This window comes from Pseudophryne corroboree, chromosome 12, assembly GCF_028390025.1.
Source record: "Pseudophryne corroboree isolate aPseCor3 chromosome 12, aPseCor3.hap2, whole genome shotgun sequence".
Lineage (NCBI taxonomy): Eukaryota > Metazoa > Chordata > Amphibia > Anura > Myobatrachidae > Pseudophryne > Pseudophryne corroboree.
Window position 1 is genome coordinate 91,071,277 of NC_086455.1, and position 16,260 is coordinate 91,087,536.

The 16,260-nt window shown below is 48.5% G+C and overlaps 1 protein-coding gene across 1 annotated transcript in view; it reads left to right on the top strand.

The window, feature by feature from the left end:
• The first annotated feature begins 2,987 nt into the window (after nucleotides 1-2,987).
• Nucleotides 2,988-16,260, top strand: part of RMDN3 (regulator of microtubule dynamics 3) — a 258,511-nt gene continuing 245,238 nt past the window's right edge. Inside the window, exon 1 of the mRNA XM_063947778.1 lies at nucleotides 2,988-3,117. The gene's annotated coding sequence lies outside the window, so the exon portion shown is untranslated. The remainder of the gene's footprint in view (nucleotides 3,118-16,260) is intronic.

A 16,260-nucleotide genomic window follows, 5' to 3' on the forward strand; every position in this document is an offset into this window, starting at 1 on the left:
AAGTAATTAAGCCAATATTATTCAAATTGTATAGGTGATTAGCTCTTTATAAAAACGCTCAATGTCACTTGAAACAGACGCTAATTGATCATAGCATACAATGGTGCCTGTAATAAGAAACAATAGAGTCTCACAGCCACAGGGGGATATAGTCTCAGATCTACCTGTCACTGGTGTCCCAGTACAGGATGATTCCCAATATAATTTTACCCGATCAAGCGGGATTTATATTAGGGAGTTTGTAATTAATATTTACCCCTCTGAGTGTGTATTTCCTCCGCAGGCACTTAGCACTAGCACAGAGATCTTATCCTGGCGGGTATGTTTGCAGGCTACCAATCAGTGAGCGGCACGACAGTCAGAACGGCCAAAGATCACTGCAAGCAATACGGCAGCCAGAGCGGCTAGACACCTCAATGTGCATCACAGCAAGAGAGGCAGCAGGAAACCACAGCAAGCAGCACAGCGGCAGGGGCGGCCGGAGACCACAGTGAACGATGCGGCAGCAGGAGCGGCCGGAGACCACGATGTGTGGCACAGGTAACAGAAGCGGCAAGAGCGTTGGAGCTGATAAGTTTGAATCGGTTGACGTCACTTTTTGGAGTATAGACGGGTCCACCAGGAGCCATTGGCACTTTCAGAGTTTTAGAGTGTGGGCTGGCTCCTCCCTCTATGCCCCTCCTACCAGACTCAGTCTAGAAACTGTGGCCGAGGAGACGGACAAACTTCGAGAGAAGGATTTACTTTAAGCTAGTGACGAGATTCACACCAGCTCACACCATTCAACCATGACTTGGAACATGTTCCTGTGATGGACTCAGTGACACTATAGATTTTCTATTAATACAGTAGAGTAGAGCAATAGGCCTGCCATGAACCCACTTCTTCCTTGGTGTCTCTTGTGCCTCTTTAGTCCACAGGGGACAGGGAGTCAAGCAGCCTATGGTGGGGCAGGTGAGGAATTTATTTTCAAAATCACCCAGCTTTTATAGCCCAAACCTTTATAGGCTCGATTTACGCCACATCCGATTGATATACCTCATACATGCACTATCACGTAGTCATGACAATCAGACACTTAAGAATCCCTTTTTCTAGGTTTTTCACTAGTGTAATAGAGCCAATGACAGCTTTTGCGTGCATTAATATTCACATTAACCACATTGACCCATGTTTTCACTCAATATTTCTAGTAGATGTCATCACCATTACATTTTACACTATCCATCACCACGGGCTTTGATATTACACACCAGTCGCTATACACCGGGTCATATTCTTCTTGCAACCATCACTTTGCTACACTAACCAATACTTCAGTACTTTCAGACAGATGCGGCACTCAGCTCCCCCATTCAGGCTGCTATACCCTGTTCCCTGTCATGTATTGAATCACTTTCAACAGGTTTTGGTAGTACGGGCTCTGTAATCTCTTAGCACTTTATTTACATCACAGCGCACGGTGTCAGAGGGCCGGGCGTCTGTGTAGTCATGACTTCCCGGCACCACGTCCCCAGTGACGCATATGGAGTGCGCCCGCACCGGGTCCAGGAGACGAGACCGCGGGTGGAGCTAATCACTTGGCGGGCCTCTCCAGGGTATTTAGGTAAGATTGTTTTCTTTCACTTCATTTCTGTTCACCTTGACAAAGGGGCGTGCCAGCCCCGAAACGTTGGTTATACGGTGTAATTTTTAATACACTTTTTTGTACCTGCAAAGACTCCGAGTGCCGCAGATTATTTTCCTTATGGTTTTATATATATATATATATATATATATATATATATATGTGTATGTATTATTATTATTATTTTTTACACAGGTGTAGTATGGTATGCCGGTGGTCGGGCTCCCGGCGGCCAGCATACCGCCGCCGGAATCCCGACCGCCGGCATACCAACAGCTGGGCGAGCGCAAATGAGCGCTCGCCCAGCTGCGGGCACGGTGGCATGCTTGCGGGCTCGCTGCGCTCGCCACGCTGCGGGCACGGTGGCACGCTGAGCGCACCACGCTATTCTCCCTCCAGGGGGGTTGTGGACCCCAAGAAGGAGAAAAGCTGTCGGTATGCTGGCAGTCAGGATTCCGGCGCTGGGATGCTGGTCGTCGGGAGCCCGGCTGCCAGCAAACTGAAGACCACTCATTTACACACATACTGTAAGCCAGTGGTTACCAAACTTTTTGGAATCACGGAGCCCAAGAGCATCAGAATTTTTTTCACAGCACCTCCAGGACAAAAGCTTCTTATTGAGACATTTAGAAATAAATATTAAATAAAGTAAATTGTGTTTATGTGTCATCCATAAGTTGATTTGCTTCTGTTTGCCCATATATTTTATGACTAGCGGACACCAGCACTGGTTTTGCATATTACGTTGACCATAAATAATTTTAATTGGTCCTGGACCACGAACCCAGGGCACCCCTGCAAGTGTCCCAAGGCTCCCCAGGGTGCCACTGGAGGAGGAGTCACAACACAAGGGGGAGGAGCTAGGCCAGCGGGATAGTTCCTCTACTATCCACGCCACCAACTATTACCTTTAGTAATCAGGTGGCGAGCGAAGCGTAGCTCCTCCCCCTGGTGACGTGTCTCCTCCCCTAGATACGTCAGAAGGTCCCTTCTCCCACTCCGAAATAGAATCAACCCTGCACACAGTTTGGGAACCACTGCTGTAAGCCTTTATCATGATGAGGATGATTTCAGGAAAGTGTATTAAATGCTTAAGTCGCCAGTTTACTTAATAAACAAAAGAAAACATTTGTTACCATCTTTCCCAGAGCCAATGTTTTGAACTAAACAATGTTTTGTTACCAATGTTAAAAACAGTAGTAGAGTATCAATGTTTCCTTTTCATTTCATGTACCATCCCTACACTAGCACAGCACTCCATTCATTCAGACTGTGGCAGACTTTACAATCAATCTAAAATCCTCATGGTAGAGCATTGCTTGACGAGTAATGTGATGATTTTTATATCGATTGTAAAGTCTGCCACAGTCTGGATGAATCGAGTGCTGAACCTAGCACATGAGCCTGCGTCCCTTGCTAAAACACCTGGGACTGCGGCTTTACTGTATATCACTCCCGTAGAGGCAACGGCATAATCCATTGTGGTGACGGTGAGTGAGGGTCCCAGCACTGTCTAAGAGGGTCCGCAGTATCAGTGACAGATAATTGCTGCAGAAGGAAACTGACAGTATTCTCAGATGTAGTAGATAGGAGGGGAAGGGCAGGCTGGATGTTCCACATTGCTAGCTAAGGTGACCTGGAAAATAATAAAGATAATTAATATAAATTACATTCCAACAGCAGTTATTACACAACACAAGCTAAAATGGAATCAAAGTATTATCTATTATACTGATGGGAAAGGTAAATAATTTAATATGTAGAAATAACTGTAGCAGTTCTTTTTCCAGTGTTTTGACGTTAGACTCCCAGAAATCCTATACAGCTCATTGCTGAGAGGCAATGTAACCCTTTCTATTCTCAGCTGGAGTAGGTGCTCTCAAGCTAACTTAGTATATCCTTTCTCTGACGTCCTAGTGGATGCTGGGAACTCCGTAAGGACCATGGGGAATAGACGGGCTCCGCAGGAGACTGGGCACTCTAAGAAAGAATTAGGACTACTGGTGTGCACTGGCTCCTCCCTCTATGCCCCTCCTCCAGACCTCAGTTAGAATCTGTTCCCGGCTCGAGCTGGTTGCACACTAGGGGCTCTCCTGAGCTTCTAGTAAAGAAAGTATTTATTAGGTTTTTTATTTTCAGTGAGATCTGCTGGCAACAGACTCACTGCTACGAGGGACTTAGGGGAGAGAAGCGAACCTACCTGCTTGCAGCTAGCTTGGGCTTCTAGGCTACTGGACACCATTAGCTCCAGAGGGATTGAACACAGGCCCAGCCTCGGTCGTCCGGTCCCGGAGCCGTGCCGCCGCCCCCCTTGCAGAGCCAGAAGCAAGAAGAACGTCCAGGAAATCGGCGGCTGAAGACTCCGGTCTTCATTAAGGTAGCACACAGCACTGCAGCTGTGCGCCATTGCTCCCTATGCACACCATATACTCCGGTCACTGATGGGTGCAGGGCGCTGGGGGGGGGGGGGCCCTGGGCTGCAATTAGAGTACCTTAAAATGGCAAAAAAAACACATAATATAGTCTAATAAACTATATATGTGTAAAAATCCCCTGCCATAATATTAATAAAAGAGCGGGAGAAGCCAGCCGAAAAAGGGGCGGGGCTATCTCCCGCAGCACACTGGCGCCATTTCCTCTTCACAGCTCCGCTGGAAGGATGCTCCCCAGGCTCTCCCCTGCAGTTTCCAGGCTCAATAGGGTAAAAAAGAGAGGGGGGGCACTAAATTTAGGCGCAAAACTGTATATTATAGCTGCTATAGGGAAAATCACTCTATGTAGTGTAAATCCCTGTTTATATAGCGCTGTGGTGTGTGCTGGCATACTCTCTCTCTGTCTCCCCAAAGGACTTTGTGGGGTCCTGTCCTCAGTCAGAGCATTCCCTGTGTGTGTGCGGTGTGTCGGTACGGCTGTGTCGACATGTTTGATGAGGAGGCTTATGTGGAGGCGGAGCAGTTGCCGATAAATGTGATGTCACCCCCTGCGGGGTCGACACCAGAGTGGATGGATATGTGGAAGGTATTAACCGACAGTGTCAACTCCTTACATAAAAGGTTCGATGACATAACAGCTGTGGGACAGCCGGCTTCTCAGCCAGTGCCTGCCCAGGCGTCTCAAAGGCCATCAGGGGCTCAAAAACGCCCGCTACCTCAGATGGCAGACACAGATGTCGACACGGAGTCTGACTCCAATGTCGACGACGACGAGACTAATGTACATTCCACTAGGGCCATCCGTTGCATGATTACGGCAATGAAAAATGTGCTGCACATTTCTGACATTAACCCAGGTACCACTAAAAAGGGTATTATGTTTGGGGAGAAAAAGCAACTAGTGGTTTTTCCCCCTTCAGATGAGTTAAATGAAGTGTGTGAAGAAGCGTGGGCTTCCCCTGATAAAAAACTAGTGATTTCTAAAAAGTTACTAATGGCGTACCCTTTCCCGCCAGAGGACAGGGTACGTTGGGAGACATCCCCGAGGGTGGATAAAGCGCTCACACGCTTGTCAAAAAAGGTGGCACTACCGTCTCAGGATACGGCCGCCTTAAAGGAGCCTGCGGATAGAAAGCAGGAGGCTATCCTGAAGTCTGTATATACACACTCAGGTACTATACTGAGACCTGCTATTGCTTCAGCATGGATGTGCAGTGCTGCAGCAGCGTGGTCTGATTCCCTGTCTGATAACATTGATTCCCTTGACAGGGACACTATATTGCTAACCATAGAGCATATTAAAGACGTAGTCTTATACATGAGAGATGCACAGAGGGATATTTGCCGGCTGGCATCTAGAATAAATGCAATGTCCATTTCTGCCAGGAGAGTATTATGGACTCGGCAGTGGACAGGTGATGCGGATTCTAAAAGGCACATGGAGGTTTTGCCTTACAAGGGTGAGGAATTGTTTGGGGATGGTCTCTCGGACCTCGTTTCCACAGCGACAGCTGGGAAGTCGACATTTTTACCCCAGGTTCCCTCACAGCCAAAGAAAGCACCGTATTATCAGGTACAGTCCTTTCGGCCCCAGAAAGGCAAGCGGGTTAAAGGCGCGTCCTTTCTGCCCAGAGGCAGGGGTAGAGGGAAAAAGCTGCACCATACAGCCAGTTCCCAAGAACAGAAATCCTCCCCTGCCTACACTAAATCCACCGCATGACGCTGGGGCTCCACTGGTGGAGCCAGGTGCGGTGGGGGCCCGTCTCCGGAACTTCAGCGACCGGTGGGTTCGCTCACAGGTGGATCCATGGGTTCTACAAGTGGTATCTCAGGGATACAAGCTGGAATTCGAGACGTCTCCCCCTCGCCGTTACGTCAAATCAGCCTTGCCAGCTACTCCCCCGGACAGGGAGGTAGTGCTGGCGGCAATTCACAAGCTGTACCTCCAGCAGGTGATAATAAAAGTTCCCCTCCTTCAACAGGGACGGGGTTACTATTCCACAATGTTTGTGGTACCGAAACCAGACGGTTCGGTGAGACCCATTCTAAATTTGAAATCCTTGAACACTTATATAAGAAGGTTCAAGTTCAAAATGGAATCGCTCAGGGCGGTTATTGCAAGCCTGGAAGAAGGGGATTACATGGTATCACTGGACATCAAGGATGCTTACCTGCATGTCCCCATTTACCCACCTCACCAGGTGTACCTCCGTTTTGTGGTACAAGACTGCCATTACCAATTCTAGACGTTGCCGTTTGGTCTGTCCACGGCACCGAGGGTATTTACCAAGGTAATGGCCGAAATGATGATACTCCTTCGAAAAAAGGGAGTTATAATTATCCCATACTTGGACGATCTTCTTATAAAGGCGAGGTCCAGGGAGCAGTTGTTGGTCAGAGTAGTACTATCTCAGGAAGTGCTACAACAGCACGGCTGGATTCTGAATATTCCAAAGTCGCAGCTGGTTCCTACGACGCGTCTGCTGTTCCTGGGTATGATTCTGGACACAGAACAGAAAGAAGGTGTTTCTCCTGGAGGAGAAGGCCAAGGAGTTGTCATCTCTGGTCAGAGACCTCCTGAAACCAAAACAGGTGTCGGTGCATCACTGCACGCGAGTCCTGGGAAAGATGGTAGCTTCTTACGAAGCAATTCCATTCGGCAGGTTCCATGCAAGGATCTTTCAGTGGGATCTGTTAGACAAGTGGTCCGGATCGCATCTTCAGATGCATCGGCTGATCACCCTGTCCCCGAGGGCCAGGGTGTCTCTGCTGTGGTGGCTGCAGAGTGCTCATCTTCTGGAAGGCCGCAGATTCGGCATACAGGACTGGGTCCTGGTGACCACGGATGCAAGCCTCCGAGGTTGGGGGGCAGTCACGCAGGGAAGAAACTTCCAAGGACAATGGTCGAGTCAGGAGGCTTCCCTACACATAAATATTCTGGAACTAAGGGCCATTTACAATGCCCTAAGTCAGGCAAGACCCCTGCTTCAAAACCAGCCGGTGCTGATTCAGTCAGACAACATCACGGCGGTCGCCCATGTAAACAGACAGGGCGGCACAAGAAGCAGGATGGCGATGGCAGAAGCCACAAGGATTCTCCGATGGGCGGAAAATCACGTGATAGCACTGTCAGCAGTGTTCATTCCGGGAGTGGACAACTGGGAAGCAGACTTCCTCAGCAGGCACGACCTCCACCCGGGAGAGTGGGGACTTCATCCAGAAGTCTTCCAACTGATTGTAAACCGTTGGGAAAGGCCACAGGTGGACATGATGGCGTCCCGCCTAAACAAAAAGCTAAAAAGTTATTGCGCCAGGTCAAGGGACCCTCAGGCGATAGCTGTGGACGCTCTAGTGACACCGTGGGTGTACCAGTCTGTTTATGTGTTCCCTCCTCTTCCTCTCATACCAAAGGTGCTGAGGATAATAAGAAAGAGAGGAGTAAGAACTATACTCATCGTTCCGGATTGGCCAAGAAGGACTTGGTACCCGGAACTACAAGAAATGATCTCAGAGGACCCTTGGCCTCTGCCTCTCAGACTGGACCCGCTACAGCAGGGGCCCTGTCTGTTCCAAGACTTACCGCGGCTGCGTTTGACGGCATGGCGGTTGAACGCCGGATCCTGATGGAAAAGGGCATTCCGGTTGAAGTCATTCCTACGCTGATAAAAGCTAGGAAAGATGTGACAGCAAAGCATAATCACCGCATATGGCGAAAATATGTTGCTTGGTGTGAGGCTATGAAGGCCCCCACAGAAGAATTTCAGCTGGGTCGATTTCTGCACTTCCTACAGTCAGGTGTGACTATGGGCCTAAAATTGGGATCCATTAAAGTCCAGATTTCAGTCCTGTCTATTTTCTTTCAAAAAGAACTGGCTTCACTGCCTGAAGTTCAGACGTTTGTTAAGGGAGTGCTGCATATTCAGCCCCCTTTTGTGCCCCCAGTGGCACCTTGGGATCTCAACGTTGTGTTGGATTTCCTAAAATCACATTGGTTTGAGCCACTTCAGACCGTGGAATTAAAATATCTCACGTGGAAAGTGGTCATGCTTTTGGCCTTGGCTTCGGCTAGGCGGGTGTCAGAATTGGCTGCTTTGTCCTGTAAAAGCCCCTATCTGATCTTCCATATGGACAGAGCAGAATTGAGGACGCGTCCCCAATTCCTCCCTAAGGTGGTATCAGCGTTTCATTTGAACCAACCTATTGTGGTGCCTGCGGCTACTCGGGACTTGGAGGCTTCCAAGTTGCTGGACGTAGTCCGGGCCCTGAAAATCTATGTTTCCAGGACGGCTAGAGTCAGAAAGACTGACTCGCTGTTTATCCTGCATGCACCCAACAAGTTGGGTGCTCCTGCTTCTAAGCAGACTATTGCTCGCTGGATCTGCTCCACGATTCAACTTGCACATTCTGCGGCTGGACTGCCGCATCCTAAATCAGTCAAAGCCCATTCCACGAGGAAGGTGGGCTCTTCTTGGGCGGCTGCCCGAGGGGTCTCGGCTTTACAACTTTGCCGAGCTGCTACCTGGTCGGGATCAAACACGTTTGCAAAATTCTACAAGTTTGATACCCTGGCTGAGGAGGACCTTGAGTTTGCTCATTCGGTGCTGCAGAGTCATCCGCACTCTCCCGCCTGTTTGGGAGCTTTGGTATAATCCCCATGTTCCTTACGGAGTTCCCAGCATCCACTAGGACGTCAGAGAAAATAAGAATTTACTCACCGGTAATTCTATTTCTCGTAGTCCGTAGTGGATGCTGGGCGCCCATCCCAAGTGCGGATTGTCTGCAATACTTGTATATAGTTATTGCCTAACTAAAGGGTTATTGTTATGAGCCATCTGTTCGTGAGGCTCAGTTGTTATTCATACTGTTAACTGGGTATAGTATCACGAGTTGTACGGTGTGATTGGTGTGGCTGGTATGAGTCTTACCCGGGATTCCAAATCCTTTCCTTATTGTGTCAGCTCTTCCGGGCACAGTTTCCCTAACTGAGGTCTGGAGGAGGGGCATAGAGGGAGGAGCCAGTGTACACTAGTAGTCCTAATTCTTTCTTAGAGTGCCCAGTCTCCTGCGGAGCCCGTCTATTCCCCATGGTCCTTACGGAATTCCCAGCATCCACTGCGGACTACGAGAAATAGAATTACCGGTGAGTAAATTCTTATTTTAATATACACAAGAGAAAAGATCAGGCGAATGGGCTAATTATAAAAAAAATAATTATCATTAATAATAACTAATAATAATTATTATAAAACATAATCTTTATTGATAAAGTATTACTATTATTACTAGGATTTTCATTTTAAAAACAACAAAATGAAACCATGGATAGAAAAGAGTATATGAAAATAAAATTTATTACAAATAATGTGTGATCAGATTTGTTGTTGTCGGCATTGAGGAAGCTATATGTATTTAAAATAGAAATGCTAGAAAATATAATCTATGGACTTGTATTTTAAAAAGGAACACCAACACAGTTATGTTAATATGAGATAATATAGTGAAGATTTTCAGGATTAAATACTGATTTCTTGTCTTTTTATATTAAGGAGATTTCTAATACTCTTTTCACGTATCATTTCATATGTTATGAAAGTTCCACCATATTTATGTAAGGGGAAACATACATATACTGTATCTGGGGGATCAGGTCATGTGACCAGTGCTCGGGATCTCGGCGGTCACCATGCTGACGCCGGGATCCCGCCCGCTCACCAGACCAACAGTTGGCATGCTGACTAACGGGGACTATTCCCACTTGTGGGTGTCCATGATTCCCATAGAGTGGGAATAGAACCTGTGGTGAGCGTAGCAAGTGGCTTTGTTGCATCCCCACCACCACCACCGGTATTCTGCTGCTGGGATCCCGGGGTCGGTATGCTGACCGCAGGGATCCCTGGTGGTCAGAGGGTCACAGTGAGAACAGAACAGCAACATGTAAGTGAAGCTGGGGTTGCAGGGATGGAAATAAGAGGGGAGGGGTAATTAGAACATAGAATTTGATGGCAAATAAGAACTACTAGTCTGCAGATGTACATGCACACACTTACACAGTAGGGCTATTTTTTGTCCGGAGCCAATTAACATATGAGTATATATAGTTTTGGATTGTGGGAGGAAACCAGAGTACCCGAAGTAAATACACACAACTATGGGGAGAATATACAAACTCCACACAGTTAGGGCTGTGGTGGGTATGTATTGTTGGGGAACATTTATAAGCATAAGAGAGTAATGGCAAATGGGGTGCCGGCTGTCAGTATACCGACAGTGGCATCCCGTCTGTCGGAATCTCGCTTTGGGCCCGGTGGCTCGCTTTTGGTTTGGCACGGGTTATATTCCCACTCGGTTGGTGGCATGGACCCACCAACCGAGCGGGAGTAACCTGCGGTGGTCATGATTCCATCCGCTGGCATATTACCGGCTGCCGGGATTCTGGCGTTGGTCTTCTGATTGCTGGGATCCTGACAGCCGTTTAATTAACTGCATCCCCCTGTCAGAAGCGGAACTAGAGGTGGTGCGAGGGGGCACCAGCCAAAATCTTGCCTAGGGCATCATATTGGTTAGGGCCAGCTCTGATGTTGTGCATGTTATATACAGATCCCTGTCACATATAATTCCAATCATTCTGCAGATTCTGTGCTGTGCAATAATATGTCAGTGATTTCCATTATACAGTAATGTTCCCTTGGCCTTCCCGTGTCCATCTTCACTGAAAAGAATGTATATTGGAAACACCCGAATGGGTACTCATATTGAAAGTGAAACAAAATATAATAAAACACTTGCATGGAGTAACAGAAGGCAAAAGTGAAAAAGAAAACTTTTTTTTCTGCTGGGGGTTTGGCCAGTGTGAAGTAAAAGCTAGTAATAATGACCTGACTAAGAGATGGCAAAACATTGTATATCCCCTCACTATATATAAATGTTATGTTGTTTTGTAAAAACCTGCTCATTCCCTAGTTTCCAAGACGCTTATTTTATTTTGAGAAGCAGGGGTTACATAGCCGTGTCATTTATCCAGGGCAGCAACTAGGTCGGGGAGGGGGGGGCCTAAGGGGCATGCGCCCCAGGTGCAGGATTTGAGAGGGCGCTAAGTAGTTACAGAGGAGCAGGGGTTTTTTTTTATTTTTTTTTACAGTCAGTGCTGTGCTGCTCCATTGAGACAGCAGACAGCTCCAAAGGCAATGTATCTGGCCCACCTGTCTGCCCGCAGCTGGCTCCAACGCTGTGCGAGTGAGCTCCAGTACCTGCGATCTCTCCTATGTCGGCTACTGTCTTAAACTCTCTTCTTTGCCATGCAGTGCTGTGACTAGCGTGCGGTGCACCATGCAAGTTATAGAAGCGGTGAATAGAAGTTGATGATTCCGCACAAGTCTACCAAAAATGCATTAGTTAATTATGAAACCTGAATTGAGTAATCCCCTGGGAGTATACCAACTCCCTAATTATGCCCATCTGGTGGTGCGGCCTGAGTCAGTAATATAGCTAGAGAAGGTTGCGAGAAGAAAAGAAGACTCTTGTGTGGACGCACTCATTATTATGTTAGTGAAAAAGTATGTTAAATAGGTGATTTAAAATCAAATTTCTCTAACGTCCTAAGTGGATGCTGGGGACTCCGTAAGGACCATGGGGATTAGCGGCTCCACAGGAGACTGGGCACAACTATAAAGAAAGCTTTTAGACTACTGGTGTGCACTGGCTCCTCCCACTAAGACCCTCCTCCAGACTTCAGTTAGATTCTTGTGCCCGGCTGAGCTGGATGCACACTAGGGGCTCTCCTGAGCACCTAGAAAGAAAGTATATTTAGGTTTTTTAATTTACAGTGAGATCTGCTGGCAACAGACTCACTGCAGCGAGGGACTAAGGGGAGAAGAAGCGAACCTACCTAACAGGTGGTAGTTTGGGCTTCTTAGGCTACTGGACACCATTAGCTCTAGAGGGATCGACCGCAGGACCCGACCTTGGTGTTCGTTCCCGGAGCCGCGCCGCCGTCCCCCTTACAGAGCCAGAAGCAACGAAGAGGTCCGGAAAATCGGCGGCAGAAGACTTCGGTCTTCACCAAGGTAGCGCACAGCACTGCAGCTGTGCGCCATTGCTCCTCATGTACACCTCACACTTCGGTCACTGATGGGTGCAGGGCGCTGGGGGGGGGGCGCCCTGAGGGCAATATATGACACCTTGGCTGGCAAATATACATCATATATAGTCCTAGAGGCTATATAGATGTAAAATTACCCCTGCCAGTATTCCAGAAAAAGCGGGAGAAAGTTCGCCGAAAAGGGGGCGGGGCTTCTCCCTCAGCACACTGGCGCCATTTTTCCCTCACAGTTCCGCTGGAAGGAAGCTCCCTGGCTCTCCCCTGCAGTCTGAACACTACAGAAGGGTAAAAAAGAGAGGGGGTGCACTAAATTTAGGCGCAGTATAGATAATATATATATGATATATATAAAAAAGCAACTATAAGGGAAAACACTCATTGATAGTGGGATCCCTGTGTTATATAGCGCTCTGGTGTGTGCTGGCATACTCTCTCTCTGTCTCCCCAAAGGGCTTTGTGGGGTCCTGTCCTCTGTCAGAGCATTCCCTGTGTGTTTGCGGTGTGTCGGTACACCTGTGTCGACATGTTTGATGAGGAGGCTTATGTGGATGCGGAGCAAATGCCTGTAAACGTGATGTCACCCCCTGCGGGATCGACACCTGAGTGGATGGTGTTGTGGAAGGACTTACGCGACAGTGTCGACTCCTTGCATAAAAGGTTTGACGACATACCTATTGTGGGACAACCGGCTTCTCAGCCTGTGCCTGCCCAGGCGTCTCAAAAGCCATCAGGGGCTCTAAAACGCCCGCTACCTCAGATGGCTGACACAGATGTCGACACGGATACTGACTCCAGTGTCGACGACGATGAGACTAATGTAACTTCCAGTAGGGCCACACGTTACATGATTGAGGCAATGAAAAATGTGTTGCACATTTCTGATGTTACCCCCGGTACCACAAAAAAGGGTATAATGTTTGGAGAGAAAAAACTACCAGTAGTTTTTCCTCCATCTGAAGAGTTAAATGAAGTGTGTGAAGAAGCGTGGGCTTCCCCTGATAAAAAGCTGGTAATTTCTAAGAGGTTACTAATGGCGTACCCTTTCCCGCCAGAGGATAGGTCACGCTGGGAAACATCCCCTAGGGTGGATAAAGCGCTCACACGCTTGTCAAAGAAGGTGGCACTACCGTCTCCGGATACGGCCGCCCTGAAGGAATCTGCTGATAGAAAGCAGGAGGCTATCCTGAAATCTATATATACACACACAGGTGTTATACTGAGACCGGCTATTTCTTCAGCCTGGATGTGCAGTGCTGCTGCTGCGTGGTCAGATTCCCTGTCAGAAAATATAGATACCCTAGACAGGGAGACTATATTGCTAAACGTAGAGCATATAAAAGACGCACTTTTATACATGAGGGATGCACAGAGGGATATTTGCCGGCTGGCATCCAAAATTAGTGCAATGTCCATTTCTGCCAGGAGAGAGTTATGGACTCGGCAGTGGACAGGAGATGCAGATTCCAAACGACACATGGAAGTTCTGCCTTATAAGGGTGAGGAATTGTTCGGGGATGGTCTCTCGGACCTCGTTTCCACAGCAACAGCTGGGAAGTCTACATTTCTCTGACGTCCTAGTGGATGCTGGGACTTCCGTAAGGACCATGGGGAATAGCGGCTCCGCAGGAGACTGGGCACAAAAGTAAAAGCTTTAGACTACCTGGTGTGCACTGGCTCCTCCCCCTATGACCCTCCTCCAAGCCTCAGTTAGATTTTTGTGCCCGAACGAGAAGGGTGCATGCTAGGTGGCTCTCCTAGAGCTGCTTAGAAGTAAAAGTTTAAATAGGTTTTTTATTTTCAGTGAGTACTGCTGGCAACAGGCTCACTGCATCGTGGGACTAAGGGGAGAAGAAGCGAACTCACCTGCGTGCAGAGTGGATTGGGCTTCTTGGCTACTGGACATTAGCTCCAGAGGGACGATCACAGGTTCAGCCTGGATGGGTCCCGGAGCCGCGCCGCCGGCCCCCTTACAGAGCCAGAAGAGCGAAGAGGTCCGGAGAAAGCGGCGGCAGAAGACGTTCCTGTCTTCAAATAAGGTAGCGCACAGCACTGCAGCTGTGCGCCATTGCTCTCAGCACACTTCACACTCCGGTCACTGAGGGTGCAGGGCGCTGGGGGGGAGCGCCCTGAGACGCAATAAAACACTATAAAAACCTTATATGGCTAAAGAAATGCATCACATATAGCTCCTGGGCTATATGGATGCATTTAACCCCTGCCAGTTTTCCTGAAAAAAGCGGGAGAAAAGGCCGCCGAGAAGGGGGCGGAGCCTATCTCCTCAGCACACGAGCGCCATTTTCCCTCACAGTTCCGCTGGAAGGAAGGCTCCCTGACTCTCCCCTGCAGTCCTGCTACAAGAATCAGGGTAAAACAAGAGAGGGGGGGCACTATTGGCAGCTAATATATAATACAGCAGCTATAACAGGGAGTAACACTTATATAAGGTTATCCCTGCATATATAGCGCTCTGGTGTGTGCTGGCAAACTCTCCCTCTGTCTCCCCAAAGGGCTAGTGGGGTCCTGTCCTCTATCAGAGCATTCCCTGTGTGTGTGCTGGGTGTCGGTACGATTGTGTCGACATGTATGAGGAGGAAAATGATGTGGAAGCAGAGCAATTGCCTGTGCTAGTGATGTCACCCCCTAGGGAGTCGACACCTGACTGGATGGTCGTATTTAAAGAATTACGTGACAATGTCAGCACTTTGCAAAAAACTGTTGACGACATGAGACAGCCGGCAAATCAGTTAGTGCCTGTTCAGGCGTCTCAGACACCGTCAGGGGCGCTAAAACGCCCGTTACCTCAGATGGTCGACACAGACCCAGACACGGATACTGAATCCAGTGTCGACGGTGACGAGACAAACGTAATGTCCAGTAGGGCCACACGTTACATGATCACGGCAATGAAGGAGGCATTGAACATTTCTGACACTACAAGTACCACAAAAAAGGGTATTATGTGGGGTGTGAAAAAACTACCAGTAGTTTTTCCTGAATCAGAGGAATTAAATGAGGTGTGTGATAAAGCGTGGGTTTCCCCCGAGAAAAAACTGCTGATTTCTAACAAATTATTGGCACTATACCCTTTCCCGCCAGAGGTTAGGGCACGTTGGGAAACACCCCCTAGGGTAGATAAGGCGCTCACACGCTTATCAAAACAAGTGGCGTTACCGTCTCCTGATACGGCCGCCCTCAAGGAACCAGCTGATAGAAGGCTGGAAAATATCCTAAAAGGTATATACACACATACTGGTGTTATACTGCGACCAGCAATCGCCTCAGCCTGGATTTGCAGCGCTGGAGTGGCTTGGTCGGATTCCCTGACTGAAAATATTGATACCCTGGATAGGGACAGTATTTTATTAACTATAGAGCATTTAAAGGATGCATTACTATATATGCGTGATGCACAGAGGGATATTTGCACCCTGGCATCAAGAGTAAGTGCGATGTCCATTTCTGCCAGAAGGGCGTTATGGACGCGACAGTGGTCAGGTGATGCAGATTCCAAACGACATATGGAAGTATTGCCGTATAAAGGGGAGGAGTTATTTGGGGTCGGTCTATCAGACCTGGTGGCCACGGCAACGGCTGGAAAGTCCACCTTTTTACCCCAGGTCACCTCTCAGCAGAAAAAGACACCGTCTTTTCAAACTCAGTCCTTTCGTTCCTATAAGAACAAGCGAGCAAAAGGCCACTCATTTCTGCCCCGGGGCAGAGGAAGAGGAAAAAGACTGCACCAGGCAGCCTCTTCCCAGGAGCAGAAGCCCTCCCCCGCTTCTGCCAAGTCTTCAGCATGACGCTGGGGCTTTACAAGCGGACTCAGGCACGGTGGGGGCCCGTCTCAAAAATTTCAACGCGCAGTGGGCTCACTCGCAAGTGGACCCCTGGATCCTGCAGGTAGTATCACAGGGGTACAAATTGGAATTCGAGACGTCTCCCCCTCGCCGATTCCTGAAGTCTGCTCTTCCAACACCTCCCTCCGACAGGGAGGCAGTATTGGAAGCTATTCACAAGCTGTATTCCCAGCAGGTGATAATCAAGGTACCCCTCCTACAACAGGGAAAGGGGTATTATTCCACGCTGTTTGTGGTACCGAAGCC